Here is a 13,721-nt window from a genome sequence, read left to right on the forward strand (position 1 = left end):
CTACAGCTAGTGGGTCTTTGATGACATTTTTTTTTCAGACTAACCACCTTATAATTGCATCAGTTTGCAGAGAGTATTGAAAACACTGGATAAACTCTGATATGATACCTTAATGTCCCTCCCCAAATCATGTTGGTTGAATAATACAACAGTAAAACATTACCTGAATGATCAGTCACAAAATTATGCATTTCTTTTCTTTTCCTCCTTTCCTAGTATTACTTTTATATAGAATTTTCCTATGGGATATTTGAATCTATGATATATGAATTTTTCATTACAGAAAACTGAAACTATCCATCTTTAACATTTCCAAAGGTTTAGCTATATTAGTGTTTTCAAGAAAAAGTAACTAATTCTTGTAGTACTTTATAAATACACTTATCCGCAATAGCTCATGCATTAATAACTGCTAATCTGAATGGTGCCACAATACTTCACATTTTTATTTCTATGTTTTAGAATCTACTGCTTAGGGAACAGTCTGTGTTGCTTTGGACCACTTTGACCAACCACTGTCTTTCTTCTGAATCCATGCTTAAACTTCTGAAATGTGCTGCATTAGGCCTTTGCAAATCTTTAAATCAATGCTTCATATAATGGATGTAACATCTTTTTAAAACTGGTTTATGAAGCACGTGCCATCCTTCATTCCAATTGCAAGATAAAACAGCCACATTGATTGGCTTCCAGATCTCCTCCCAGACACTCCAGTAGCCAAATAAGCTTTATCAAGTGGATTGTCCATGTGCAAAAGCTTCCCTAACACTTCAAGTAAGCTCCTGGAATCAATGGAAGAGACTTCACAACAATGCAAAATTATTTGTTGCAGAGAATCACATCTCCCCTTGACTAAGAGAAAGGGGTTGCTTCCATGGTACAAAGCACTGAATGAAACCAAAATCCAAGCAGACTTACTCTGGCCAAAGTTGTATTAGTTTTAAGCTTAGGTTCATCCAAAGCCAATTCATAGTCCCAAAGGGTTACCACTGATTCCAAAATTGGGATACTATTCCACTTTGGAGCTTAAAAAGACAGAAATTTATGTTTAAGTATCCCTTACTTAAGCCTCGTGTGGTACAGAGTGATAGGCAGCAGTACTGCAACCAAAACTCTCCCCACGACCCAAGTTCGATCCCAGTGGAAGCTAGATTCTTGGATAGCCAGCTCAGGTTGACTCAGCCTTCCATCCTTCCAAGGTTGGTAAAATGAGTACCCAGCTTGCTGGGGAAGGTGACAACTGGGGAAGGCAATGGCAAACCACCCCGCTATAGTCTGCCAAGAAAATGTCATGAAAGTGGCATCCCCCCAAAGGATCAGACATGACTTGGTGCTTGCACAGGGGACCTTTCACCTTTCACCGTCACATCCTTTACCCAAAAATTAAAAAAAGGAAGGGCTCATCCTTCCTTTCCATTTGCGTGCAAATACTCTTTTCTGCATAGCAAATATTGATTTACATATTTCTAGCCTATCCTAAATCTTATGGTGCAGGACTGTAGTAAAATGAGTTATCAAGAGTAATAAAAAACAGCTAATAAATCAGATATAAACATCTGAAAAACTCAAAGACTTTTTCAAATAACCAGGTTGTAAATTTGTGCTGAATCAACATGCTAGCTAATTCTTTGGGATGTTCAATAGGCCTGGTCCCCAAACCTGAGCAATCCATTTTGTGATGTACAATTCCCAATGGTGGGATGTAGAAGAATAAGAACACAGTGCTAAAAAGTGCAGTTAGCTCCCAAGAAGAAAGTCTTTAGTGACTGCTCAGCTTGGAACAGGGATAGATAAGCAAAGACACAAAGGAAGTATGATATGGAAAGCTTGGAGATAACATTAGAATGGAGGAGTCATTCATTACAACTAAATGTGGGAGATACAGGACTGGTGCATTGTCCTTCTTTACACAATTCTTGGTTATACTGGAATTGGTATATTCAGTGTAATGATGGTTTAAAAGAGGATTGGGCAACTTCATAAAGGACCAATGGCTGTTAATCATGATGGCTGTTTGCTCTGCCCCAAATCACAAGCAATTATATATTTTATATAATAGGTGCTTGCAAGTAACAATGGAAGAGAGCTTTCACCCTTGTATCCATGCTGGTGAGCTTTCTGAAGGCATCTGAATGGACTGTGTGAGACACAGACTGCTGGAACAGATGGAATACTGGCTGGATTTAACAGGTCTCTTTTTTGTTATATTTTTATTTTTTAAATAAAATATAATTAAATGCAAGTTGTAAAAGTTGTAAAATACAACTTATGCAGATTATGCAGTTATACAGTAAAATATTGTAGTTATAGAATTAGCTATGCAATTATACAGACCAGTTTCAAGTCATATTTTGGGCTAGGAAGGAATCAAATCCCAAGATAAATGGTAAATAAGTAAAGAAATGCATAGTGGTTTGAAGTAGGAAAAGAGGGACACATGTGCTGCTGAGTGATGTTAGGCAAGTCACACCCTGTCATAGTAATGTCAGTGCTATTGAGATGACAAAATGGAATAAGCACCATTGCTACATAGATATCTGGATGAGAAATAACTATGTAATATGGATAACCAGCTTTGGAATTTTCTCCTGTTTACAGAAAGTTATTTGCAACTGATATTACAAACTGCATTGCAACTGACATTACAGATTGATGTACATTGCTTGAGTTACATGCAATAGTAATTTAACAGTACTCAGTAACGATAGAACTCAGTAATAATAGACAAGTGCCTAAACAACTTACTCTTTATGCAGTTAAGCCTTGGCATGGCGGAAGTCCAAGAAGACCTAGAAAATGAAGGCAATAAAAACTAGTTGAAAAACTCTCAGTAGGTTTTGCAAGCTCAATTTAAAGGTTGCTAATTTTATGAGATTTTTGTTTGGATATCATTTTTCAAGAATGTTTTTAAAATTAGGTGATTTCTTTCATAGGATATATTAGGTATTTCATGCCTGAAAATCTAATATTCTATGGGACATGAAATACTAAGTGCTTTATTTCTCATACGGCAAATTTTATGTTCATAGCTGCCATTCAAACTTTATGACCCCAAACTCACCCCAATCTGATCATACAATATAAAAATAAAATGTAATTCATTTCCTATTCAAGCCTGTTGTTAGGCTTTTCTTTTATTCATAATAAACAGTTATGATTTCTCCATTTAAAAATGACATTTCATTTTTATTTTACTGTATAATAGAGCACTCCAATCTAAATGACAGAGGGCAGTGATAAGCAGCAGATAATTCTACAATCATTACTGTTATTTATACACACACACACACACACTTAAACACATGCACACAGACATACACACATATACACACACATGTTGTTTTGATACCCAATAAAATGGGAACCATAACAAACCAAACAAGCCTGCAAAAGTGAAAAGTTAATTTAGATAAATAAAACAAACTTAGAATTCAAATTATCCTATGAAAAAAGCAGTGGCAAGCTTTGATTCAAAGGTATAATTTGAAACAAGTTCAGTCAAATATGATACTCAAACTGCTGAATCATTTCAATACACTGAATTAGATCAGATGCCTTTGCTTTGATTCAAAGATCTTAGATACTTTTTTGCATGTGCATACCTGTTTTTATGAAAATGAAGTCAAACTTATTCAATTCTGTGATTTGTATCTCAAATTCAGGTCAAATAATGTTGACTCTTAAAATTAAACAGCAAACTGAAATCAAATTATAAATTCAGACTCTGAATTTGGAATGTAGTGCTGAATGTACATAAAATTATCAGGACTACTTGTTTATGTGCAGCATTACAAACACTGAAATTATTGCAGTAATTATTCAGTAATTATTTATTCCAGAATTAAATTCCAGAAGAGAGTTAAGACCTGGCTCTGACATCTGGCTTGGGGATCCAATAGTGGTAGGCAGCTCTGGGGGTGGTTGGTGGTTTGAGGATGCCCTCTCCACCCTTTAGCTTGTATTTTTTGTACTTTTTATAATGGTTTTTATGACCTTTTATTTGTAAGCCACCCAGAGTCACTTGCATAAAATAAATAAAATAAATAAATATTAATTTCCATGAGATACAGAAGTGGCTGCTAGCTTAGCTAGTTTGTTAAAACAACAGCCTAGCAATGATAGGGATTTTGAATAAGGAAGGGTAGCACAGCAGCATATATGGATTTGACCAAGGGTGTAAATGAATAATACCGGAGGCACTTTATTGGACTGGATGCTAACCTACATGAATCCTTCTTATATTTAGTTTAAGTTTTCTTCTTATATTCTTCCTAGTTCCTAGTAAACTGTTGCTTTTTAAAATATTTCAGAACAGGTCAGATACATCAGGCTAGTAATCAGTCTAATTTTTGTCCATTTCATCTTCAGATATATTCTTTCTTAAGTCCATCCTATTTCATTTTAATCATAATGGTTTTTTTTAAACAACAACAAAAATAATAGTTAACTGCATAAATATTAAGTGCATACTTACTTACTGAACATGTTTACTGTAACCTTACAATAAAGGTAGTGTTAGTACTCATGGTTTTGGTTTCTTGTCTGGACTATCTCAAAGGACTGACTCAGTCTTGCAAGTCTGAAAGCACTTCTCACCTCCCTGACTTTTACTTTTACTTCTACTTTTACTCAGAGGGTGCCTTCTGAGACACTTTCCATGCCCCCATTCCTTCTGTGGGCTGAGATGTCTTTTGTCTGACCACTGTCTAGGCTGCTGCGCTTCCTCCTGTCTACCAAGGTTATTGTCACAGCCCATTACACCCACGGACCTGCACACAACAGATGACCATTGTGAAGGAGGCCATCTTTTTCCATGCAGTGTCTTTGAGAAGGGCAGCATATTAACAAACCACATCACTCTCATAGGCATTTTATAAATCCACTTTGAGTAGGCATGTAGTGGTAGCAACAGGCACTAGATTCAGTGGTCATTTACTTTATTGCCTATAAAGTGAGTCTGTTTTTCTGTTTAAGGAAGCATTTGGACAGTCTTTTAAATATGGAGCATACAAAACGTTAAGGGTTAACTACGTTCTGACCTGCAATTTGTTTGGGATCAGGAAAGTCCACTTCATAATATGTACACATCAAACTCCTCAAAATTTTACACATTAGCCCCATTTTTCAATTAATGTCTGACAAGCCTTTCATCTCAGAAAAAAAAAAAGTTAATGTTTGATTCCCAATACAGGAATCAAACAGTAGTTGCAGAATCTCTTCAACTGCAACATTTAGTGAAACATACTGAACAATGCATTTCTTCAGCAATGAAATAAAGCCTTTGCAATTCATGACCATTTGTTTTTAAAAGGATCTTTGAAAACAAAATATTGGTTTGTTTGTTTTGGTTCACATTCAACAGGAAATTTGGCAGAAAGGACATACAAAACTCCAAAGAGGAAGAAAAATCAAAGGTGAGAAAATATTTTTACTTGCAGTGGAAACTTTTATTCAGAACCAATACCTCTGCTTGTGTTGTGCAGGACAGACCAGATTTTTTTTTAATGACCTATACAGGATGTTAACAACACATGGCATTAATGATTTATATTCACAAAAGGTCATTAAGGGTACCTTTTAATTCCTCATTTTAGTTATCTGTTCTTGTATTTTATTTACTGTTCTTGTGTTTACCTCCTTAGGACAGAGAGAGACAGAGTGAGAGAGCGAGAGAGAAACAAGAAACAAAACAAAACAGGAGATCTAACAAAATGGGTTTGGAGAGGAAGAGAATACACAGCCAACTAAAATAAATGTAATATAGGATCACTAAGTCTCAGCTTCCTTGTTAACTAATAGCCAGCATATAATCCAGTCCAGATATATGCTTTTGAGTTCATTTAAACCACAGCATGATTTTGATTGCAGGTTCACTCACAAAGTCTCATCACAATGGAAACAGCAGAGATCATTCATTGTAAATCTTATTCTCATTCTTGAGGTAACAAAGATAATTAAATTGGCCCATAGAAGAAAAAAAGCAAGACCATAAACACAGCAGACAAGGCAAGTAATCGTGTAGCAGAAAGGCAGATAATTAAAGTAGTTCATTTCCAAAACAAAACAAGCAAGTCCATAAAATTGTTACCAATTCAAAACTGTTCTTAAGACATGTCAATATCTCCAAGCAAAAATTGGTAGGTAACTGGAAGCAGAGAGGAACCAGAGTTCCATTAGAAATTTCATGACATATCCAATAATCAGTTGGTGACTTGTTCCAAAACAGAAGCAATTTATCATTCCAAGGAACGACTAGACACTACCTATAGACTCCTATAACCCTATAACCTTCATGGTAAAGTAGAAAAGGCTTTATCAAAGGAATAGACACTCATACAATTAATCAAAGCATTTCACATCTACATTTTTGAAATTAATCCATCTTAAAAGAACATACACTGTTAATTACATTTAAAATGTAAATTAACAGCACAAAGACTTCAACTGAAAATAGTGCAGAAAGAAACCAAAATTACAGAATAAGTTTGGCATACAGTAGTTTTAATATGATTATACCATAGTCCAAAACATGTCTATTCAAGAATAAGTGAAATTGATTAATACTAACTGCCAGGGAGGCTCTCTGAGGCATATTCGTTAATTTATGGACAACAGTTCTGAATCTTTGAAGCATATTTTTTTTAAAAAAAATAGGAAAAAAAGCCTTGTGTTCCTGTAACATTCTCTCCTTAAAGCATTAAGGTTTAGACAACCAGAGCTTGCCATTATATCATAAAAAGCAAACTTTGCTTTGCACTATAAGGCTGGAATTGGAATTGGAGGAACACAATTGGCATTATATGTGAACAAATCCAACTTTAGTGTAGTTTAATTAATTGGGGAAAATAGTTTTGTGTATATGCATATGCATCATTCAAATCCTGGCCTATTGAGTTTACTTTTTAAAAATGTTTTTAGGTACTGTTTTTATGCAGGAGGGAACCACACATCTCTTGATGCCTGGCACCTCAATATGGCAGCTATTTATAAAACTGCAACCCCCATCCTCCCATGTCACCCACAACAGGTTCTCCTTACTAAAAGACATATTGAGATTTAAGCAGTTTATAGATTTATTTATTTATATTTTATTTTTATCCTGCCTTTATTTATTTATTTATTTATTTATTTATATATATATATATATATATATATATATATATATATATAATTCAAGGTGGCGGACATACCTAATACTCCTTCCTCCTCCTATTTTCCCCACAACAGCAACCCTGTGAGGTGACTTGGGCTGAGAGAGAGTGACTGGCCCAAGGTCACCCAGCTGGCTTTCATGCCTAAGGTGGGACTAGAACTCACAGTCACCTGGTTTCTAGCTGAACACCTTAACCACTAGACACTCTCCAACGACTGGTTCCACATATATTTGATACTATATATATGAATCCCTTTTGGCGTATGCCAACTAAAACCAAATTTAGAGGACTGTTCAACATTCTATCAACAAAGCAATTCCATTGTTTGCATACACTGACAGGGCAGTGACTTGGTTGCATCCTATCACTTCCCCATTAACTCAAACACATATTTTCCTGGGATCGGCATGTAAGACACTTAAGTCCAGAAAAAAATAAATATATAAATTCTGCACAGCTCTTTTGCTTTGGTTCTGGTGTCTTCTTCCCATGCCACAGAAATAAATTCCTTTTTAGTGATCCCAAATAACCATTTCAGCTGTTGAAAAATGGGTTACATTTTGTTTTTAAAAAACCATCATTGAGGAAAGGTATATAATATTTTATTTTATACAGCTTGAAAATAGTTTTTCCTTTCTCCTAACCATTACAAATATATTAAAATGCTCAACATTGTCCATCCCTGCAAAGGCTCTCTTTTTCCTAACTGCCAGAATACTTTTGAATTGCAAATATTTTATTTTTAATTGTACCATTAAAAAAAAAGTTTACATAACATAATGTTCAAAGTATTGAATGAGTCTTACACATAAGTTCATATCATACTACAGAATCAATTTATTTACTTTTAAATATATAGATTAGCAACAAGCAGACCCAAATTTCTAAATAATACTGTAGAGAAGAGACATGGTAATAGAGAGCTTGGTCAAATATGGAAAGAGATGGAAATTTTTCAGACTACTGTATAACTGACCACATTGATTATTTTGTAATTTACAGGTATATCTGCATCTTGCAATGTCATTTTATTCTGTACTTCTAAGAGCATGCACATTTTATTTGTCCTCTTAGTTTCCACATCATTCGTATCTATTTCAAAAGAACATGAGCAGCTAAGAAAAACAATGACTCTACATGAGATTATGTTTTACGTATGAAAAGATAGGTTAATCTCTTAACAACTGAATGGAAAATGGATGTAAGGGAAGAGGATATGAAAGCTGCTAGGAGCAGAGTGAATGGAATTATGTCATAGAGTGCCACAGAAGTTTGTGGAGTTACGCTAATAGGAAATATTAAAAAGGATGCTTGGTGGAATGAGGAAGTTGAAAGAGGCTCTGAATGATTTAAAAGGCATATAAGAGAATGATTGCTGCAAAAAATAAAGATGAGAGAAAGATATTATGTAATGAATATAATATGTTTGAATATAGGAAAAAAAAGCAATGAACAGTTAAAATTAAAAGAGCCAATGAAAATACAGAGTGGATTTGGTGACAATAAAAATACTTCTGGAAGGGACTATGCAACTTGTTTAATACGGATGTGAGGTCTGATTCTGTGCCTGATGATAGAAAAAATGCTGTTATCACTAATCTTTTCAAAGGTAAAAGTAGGAAGGTTGGATTTTTATGGAGATTAATTTGTTAAATGTGCCTGGCATAATTTTCAGCAAAATAGTATGAGAAGTAGCAATGAGAAAAAATTGGGAAATACAGTACAGTTTTATATCAAATGGTTACATTAAATATAATTAGATGGTAGGATGCAATGAGGAATACATCAACCTGAAAATTGAAGTATCAAATTCCAAGGTATTTGTGTTTGACAGGGGAAGCAAAATGCACAATTATAAATTGTCCACAAATAACAAAAAAACTAGAGCAAGTAGATCAATTTAAGGTGCTAGTTTTCCCTTTTAAAGCCCTACATGGCACAGGACCCGGTTATTTGCAGGACTGCCTCTTCCTGATGTATTGCTAATCCCACCAGTTTGAATTAGGGTATGCATGCCCCAGGTCCCTTCTCTGAAACACTGCCATCTAGTGGGAAGTGTGCCTTTTCCAAGGCTGCCCCTCCCTTCTGGAGCAACCTCCTCCTGGCAGGAGCCGATCCTAAAAGACTAGGATCTTTGCACAGATGCTGGGGTAGTGATGGGAGCTTGCAGATGGTTGCTGGACATCCTAGCAGGAGGACTGTGGTGCCAGGTTTTTTGTTCTCATTGTATGGTTTTTATGGTTTTATGCTTTTGTAGTTTTATTGTTCTTGTAAGCCACCCAGAGTCATGCTCCAAGAGGGGCAGCTACACAAATCTAATAAATGAATAAAATAAAATTAAAAATGTGTGCTGGAGAATGTTTACTAAATATAGAAAACTGGTTGGAGAAATTTTAAGTCTTGAAAAGCTGGTAGAAAGAAAATAGTGTATGGTCTGTTGTGGGGGATTTCTCAAAGGAACTATAAGTGGTTATGCACATAACTTTGTTATATGGAAGTGAAGTTGGGTATCTTAGAGAAATCATAAAAAGAAGTAAAATGCAGTGGAAATGGAATACTTAAGAAATGTGTGTGGTAAAACAAGGAGAGATAAGATCAAGAATGAATGAATGTGAGTGAGCAGTACAAAAGAAGTTCATTGGGGTGCTTCAGTCATATAGAGAATGAATAAGGTCTGAACTTCAGAGCAAATATATGAAGGGAGGGTGAACAGGTAGAAAAGGAGACTGAGTAAGTCATTGTCGAATGAAGTTGATGAGGTACATTCCTTCATCCTGGAGCTAGCTGAAAAGCATGCCAACATAAATTGGGCTGCACCCCATTACTGTGCATCAGTAATCAATCTGGGCAATTGCCATGTCTTTGCATTTTTAATGTATGACAGTTTCAGGCCAATCACTCACACATTTCCCACTAACTGGGACATGTTCAGGATTGCCATGGCAGACATGAACTCCTGAGCACTCTCAATTGAACGGCATCACTGTGGATATTGAAGACTCCAAAACTAAAAGTCCGGGACTTTCTGCAGTTGCTGGTAGACAGTAGTGTAGGCAATATTAGAGCTATGAAATCCATTTGCAAAGGTGCTTCAGAAAATGTGAGAGTTCAGAGCATCTCTTTTAAATGGTTAAAGCAGTTGCATATTTTTCACAAGTGAACATCAGCCATTTTACCTAAGAAAAAAAATGACATATTCCAAAGCACCCATAATGAAATTCGATGAGTTTGAGGATGAAAATGGATGTTTGCCAAACTTTGCACAACAAGAATAGTTGGCATGGTGGTAGTATCTCTTAAATGGATAGTCAGTCTCCCTTAATTTAAGAAAGAGTTAGAAAATCAAAAGCTTCAAGGAGAACTTGCGGATCAAGCAGGAACTAAATGTACACTTATAAAATTATAGAACTGTAGAGTTAGAAGGGATCACAAGGATCATCAGCCCTCAGTCCCACAAGATGACATTCTTTACTTGACATCCCAATTTCCTTCAGCCTGTCCTCATGGGACGTGTCCTCAAGTCCTTGTAACATCTTTGTTGTCCTCCTCTGAACTCCATCTAACCTGTCAACAACCTTCTGGAAATGTGTTGCCCAGATTTGTACACAGTGCTCCCTTTTTTTTCAGGGAAATTTTAGTGATACAATCCAAATTGGCATCTTCATTGAGAATTAAATCCTGGATGAGATATATCTACCCAGTAACAAACTCTTGACATGAAAAAGCAGGAACCTTAGGTAGAGAGGTGTACTTCTTAGAGCCATAACTTCTTTGATCAACTGCAAGATGAAAGTGGGTAAGGTCAGCCAGCAGCGCACTTTCTCCCATAATGGCTATGCTGAAGTCTTTTACCATATCTGCCTCTGCTGCTAGTCACCTTAAAGGTTGTTTTCAGGTTGTTTAATGTTCTGCTCTCTTTCGGACACATTCCCCATCACACGATTCCAGAGAGAGATACAGTTTTATACTTTTACCCAATGAAGGCCTTACAAACATGGGACGTGCAGACCTTCCTAACAACAATATTTCTGGTGTTGCCCCTTTGGAAATGACTTCCTGAGTCAGGGCAGCCAGAGTTTTGACCAACAGTGAGCTAGTGACAGATGGACAGATGGAAAAGAGCCCTGACTCAGGCTGTAAAACAGAGATAATCAGTGGGTGATTATTATGGCTGTGCAATTTATTTGGACAAAAAAATTTGGACACTATTTAAAGAATCTTTTTATTCAAGAAGTAATTACTGTATTTTGCTTCTTTATTAGTAACAGTAAGAGAGTGAGAGAAAGAACTTGCTAACAAATTTTTACTAATGTGCCGTATACTCCAAGAAATAAGAAACAATATTATTATTTTGGGTGGTATAGGTGGTCAAACTCTTTAAGCATTCCATAAGAACATACAAGTATATATACTAGTCATGCTATTCTCTTTCAGGATAAGCAGTGATATGCAAAGTATCTAGGACAGTAAGGAATATAAGCAAAAATAAATAAATAAAGCAAGCAAGCAAGCAAGCAAGCAAGCTATAACATGAAAAAGAACATAACATGAAGCTGAATCTACTTTATCCTAAAACCATTCACTATACCTTATCAAATTTTTCTATCCTATCTTTTTTGGCATCATAGACTACTTCATACTTTTTCTTTTGTTCTTTAAGCCTCTCATTGCTTCCTTTTTGAAACCTCATCAGTTTCATCCAATCATAATGTTCTCCACTATCCCCATTCTTTTTTTCTTCATATATTTTTTTTGCAAATTGAACCTCATTCAATCAGACTAAATCATCTCAATATACCTCTTTCATACTGGCCACTTACTTCTGCATTCATTTATCACTCATTCATTTCTGACATTGTCTTGTTTAAAAACACAAATTTAAGCATTCCATTCTCATTGCATTCAATTTTTTTAATGCTTCGCACTTCCATATAACTAGGTGGGCACAAGCACACTCGTATACAGAGCCATTTTTTTTCTTTTTTTCATCAGTTCATTCCTCACAGCAGACTAATACTACCCATTACCTTTCCACCAATATTTGTAAGTCTTAATATTTCTCCATAATTCTTTCATCTTTAGTAAACAGTGTACCAGGGTAAATAAATTACCTACTTCTAATTTTTTCCATTTAGGTATCACTTCATTTTCCCTGTCAAACACACTATCTTGGGACTTGATACATTAATTCCTATACCTCGTTGCATTATACAGTCTGTATAACATTCACTGTAAATCATTTGAGTTTTCAACCAACAAGATGGCATCATCTGTATACAAAACCATGTACACTTATACTCTCAAACATACCTCCAACTTCACTACGTGTTTCATATAAAATTATTCATAAATATAGTAAGAACCAAGATGAGATCATGCATCCTTGTCCTATTCCCTGCTAAATGCTGAACCATTTTCTAAGCATTCCATGTGTTCCCATCTATACCTCCCTTCCATTTTATACCATTCTTATCAGTTGCAACTCCTTATTTGCACATAGCATGTTATAATTCAAGCACATTCACTTTATCATACACTTTCTCTAAATCAACAGACAATAAACCTACTTCTTATATTCATATATTAATGACCTTAATGACCTGCTGAAAGGCAATAATCTGGTCTGCACATCTCTTGCATGAAGCTGTATTACTGTACACTTCCAAATTTTGTTCATTGCCACCTCATATATTTCAATGAGAATTGCATCAAGCACCTTTCCAGGCATCCCTGTAGTGTTTTCATAGTACTTTCTCTTTATATGTAAGGGAACAGTAACAGCATTCTTCCAATTGTCAGGTATGGATGTAGTCTTAATAGAAACATTCAACAAGTTGTATAACCACTTTATAAACAAACCACATCCATATTTTAACTTTTCTCTATTCTCTATTCTCTATTAGCTATTCTCTACAGTACCTAAAGACTGTAACCACCCATGGGACGCTCCAAATAAATGGAGAAAACTTAAAGAAGGTGGATATCTTTCAGTACCTTGGCTCCCATCTCCAAGGTGATGGTGGCATCAACGGTGATGTGCGAGTGAGGGTGAATGCGGCCTGGTTGCACTGGTGAGAACTCTCCAGTGTGCTTTGTGACAAACAAATACCAACCAGTCTCAAATCAAAGATCTATAAGACAATTGTTTGCCCTCTGGCATTGTATGGAACCAAGTGTTGGGCAGCAACAAAGGATATAGAGAGCCGCCTCCATGTTATGGAAAGGTGTATGCTTTGTTGGATATCGGGCATCTCCCTGCTCAATCACATCACAAATGATGCCATCCGACAACAACTAGGCATGTCATTAATTACAGAAAAGATGAGAGAAAGCCAGCTTCATTGGTATGGACATGTTCTTAGAGCGGAAACTTCCACTGTCGCCAAAATAGTTTGCCATCTTAAAATCTATGGCCAGTGGCCACGTGGGTGACCAACACAGAGATAGCAAGACACCATCAATAAGGACTTGCAAATTGAGGGTCTGCGCCCTGAGGATGCAGACAATCGGGCAAAGTGGCATTTCAGGATCCAAAAAGCAGACCCTGCAATAGCAGGAAAATGCTAA

The 13,721-nt window shown here is 35.9% G+C and overlaps 1 long non-coding RNA gene across 2 annotated transcripts in view; it reads right to left on the bottom strand.

Moving 5' to 3' along the window:
• LOC134498999 (uncharacterized) overlaps positions 1 to 13,721 on the bottom strand; it is a 206,808-nt gene that overhangs the window by 180,435 nt on the left and 12,652 nt on the right. For both annotated transcript variants that reach the window (XR_010068086.1, XR_010068087.1), the window contains exon 2: positions 2,746 to 2,789. This is a non-coding gene — a long non-coding RNA (uncharacterized LOC134498999). The remainder of the gene's footprint in view (positions 1 to 2,745; positions 2,790 to 13,721) is intronic.

The sequence above is a fragment of the Candoia aspera genome, chromosome 5, assembly GCF_035149785.1.
Source record: "Candoia aspera isolate rCanAsp1 chromosome 5, rCanAsp1.hap2, whole genome shotgun sequence".
Classification (NCBI taxonomy): Eukaryota; Metazoa; Chordata; class Lepidosauria; order Squamata; family Boidae; genus Candoia; species Candoia aspera.